Below are 2,812 nucleotides of genomic sequence, written 5' to 3' on the forward strand. Positions count from 1 at the left end.
GAACCTCCTTAAAAGAGGATTATTTAAAAGAGGAAAGTATTTTAAAAAATTTTAAATTTCCAGAGTTGTGCATCGATATTTAAATTTTGATCCAAAAATTTTAAAGCAGCTAAGTTATTCAAATTTGTATAATACGTATATTATTGCTATTATTTTGACTATCGGGTGTAATATATCTGTATATTACCCAATTCACATTTATTATATTACTTATACCGATGTTCAAAAAATCCTCACAAGTATGTAACCGTTCGCCCTCGGGACGCGAGCAAATAGTTCGGCGAGATCTTTATGTGCTGTAAAGAAGAAGAAAAGTCTGGGTGTCGAAATAATCCACTCGATCATATATATAAAAGTAACAATAACACTGAGGCTGAATTTATTATAGTAAAGGGCGCCAGTCACGAATGTGACGCCTGAAGATATTGTACATTAAATGAATCGACGAATTACAAGTAAAAGTTTCGAACACGCGTTTGACATAGAATATCCTTTCGTTACAATACGCACACGAGATTAGGCCACCGCGGATAGGCACGGCAGATACGGCGGTCGTGAGTTTAGGCTAAGCGGGGACGACGTCGAGAGAGATCGAGCGTACACAACAACGAAAGATATGGCGCATGAACGCGAGAGAGGTGTAGACGACTTACATTTGCTGACGATGATTGTTGGGCAGGTAACGCAGGTCAAATTGACTGCAGAAGAAGCGAGGGCAGACGTGAGGAAAGCCAGGCGACACAGATCCGCAACAGGTAGCTCGTACGCACACACACAACCGAACTCGACGCAGAACCACAATAGAAGCGTCGCTGAGCACGGACCAGCACAGAGTGCTTGCACTGTCTCTCACACGTTGGCCCGTCAGTCAAATCAGGCCTCCCTTCTGTGACAGCTTTTCGTCTGCTCTCCTCAGTAGGCGCGCGGATCTTACACACGAGTCGCGTGTCTCTCGCTACGAATTCGGCGCTCTTGTAAACGGCACCGACCCAAGTTTCATATCGGGCTCGCGATACTCGTATTTCTCTCTCTCGACACGGGTCTAGGATCAGAGTAAAAGGAAGGAATACCGCCGGACTCTGTACTGGCGTCTACTTCCTTACATTCCCCCTTCCATGACTGAACCTATCACGAGAGATTCAATCATCACTCACTCCGGATGGATTGAAAAATCGGCAGCTGCATTGTACCATTTACTCACATACACGTGATTTTAATCAATTAGGCCTCTACAACGATACATAAATGTAAGAACCGACACTCTCATACAATTAATACAAAAAACACATACCTGGCTTCGGTCCTCTCGTTCGGCTGCCATATACCGTATATTTCATTTACACGACTACCAAAATTTTTACAATTAACAAAATTACAATAAAATAATTTGATCATTTAATTAGTCACCCATCATCTCTCCTTGCGTTGCCATATTAATTTTTCTGTACACAGCAACACCAATGTATGCTGACCATGCACAACCGTGAACGCATTAAAATTTGAATTTCAATCATTTAATAAACACCAACGCTTGATTCTGTCCATATAAAGATGATGATGATCATGATTAGGATTAGGCATATATGAAATGAGGTGACTCACGACACAGATATATATACAAAATAACAAAATAAGGCTTTATTTATATAAAAATATGTGTATGGGACAAATCGTCCTGCCACTCGGCTATGATTCACGAATCACGAATAACAAAAAAAATGTGGCGTCAATGCCTGATTATTACTTATGCCTGTGCGGCGATCAAAACAATTAAAGAACAAAAAGAAATATAACTATGTATTTGGCCTAACAAACAGAAATAAACAAAAATAAAAAAAACTCAGCACTCGGCTGCATACTATCGTGAGTACGGAAATTCCTCGTACTTCACATACGCCTTGCGTATAATTAATTAGGCCAAATCAAACAAAATAAAAACACAAGCACGGAGGCTAAGACTAATGAGGCTATGCAGCATACACCGACGACTATAGTCCTCGTACACCTACAGTTACTGCGCCTCACTGAAAGAAAGTAAACAAATTAACATCATCACACACACAAATATAATACCATTAGGCCAAATTTCAACCACCTAGTCCTTAGACACTCCTAACGCTTGTAATATACAGGCCGGAAGCTGCGGGTCTTGCCTGCGGCAAGAAAACGTTGCCACACTGGGGAACAGTCCGGGCATGTCGACTTGGTGTAGCCGGGGTTCCCGCACCGGAAGCAATAACGGCGCTTGATCGGATCCGGGCAATTGATGTGACTGTGGCCACTATTTATCGCCCCGCAATTCCAGCACCCTGGTCGGATGTGACCCAACGCCTCCTAATCAACCCGCGGCTCCGGCTCGTCCCACCGAAGACGAATCTCCGGCCAGTCGAACTCCTGAGCCTCAATCTCCCTCGGTCCGGCCGCATCGGGCTCGGCGGCCGTGGACGACCCGATCTCCATCGCGATCGTCGACTCCGACCTCGACGATCGTTCTGTTGACGGGCCTCCCTCGGCTAGTCCTCCAGCCACCTCCTCAGCCGCGATCACCTCATCCGGTGCGGCCAAATCCTCTACGGCCGGCTCGACAGCAGCCACGCCGGTCAACACAGCACCAGGCTCCTCCCTCTCCCTGGCCTGTACCTCCTCCGTCTCGTCAGCACGGACAGGCGAGCGCATGCGGACCGTGAGGCAAATGCGACGGCCTCCACGGTAGCATGCCCGCGTGCTTCTACGGCAAAAGAGCCTAAATGGGCGGGAGTTTCCGCTGCCGTCGGGAAACTTGCCGTTCTGGTCCATTCCTGGACGGCGAGGG

The sequence above is a fragment of the Trichogramma pretiosum genome, unplaced genomic scaffold, assembly GCF_000599845.2.
Source record: "Trichogramma pretiosum strain Unisexual culture from Peru unplaced genomic scaffold, Tpre_2.0 scaffold5, whole genome shotgun sequence".
Classification (NCBI taxonomy): Eukaryota; Metazoa; Arthropoda; class Insecta; order Hymenoptera; family Trichogrammatidae; genus Trichogramma; species Trichogramma pretiosum.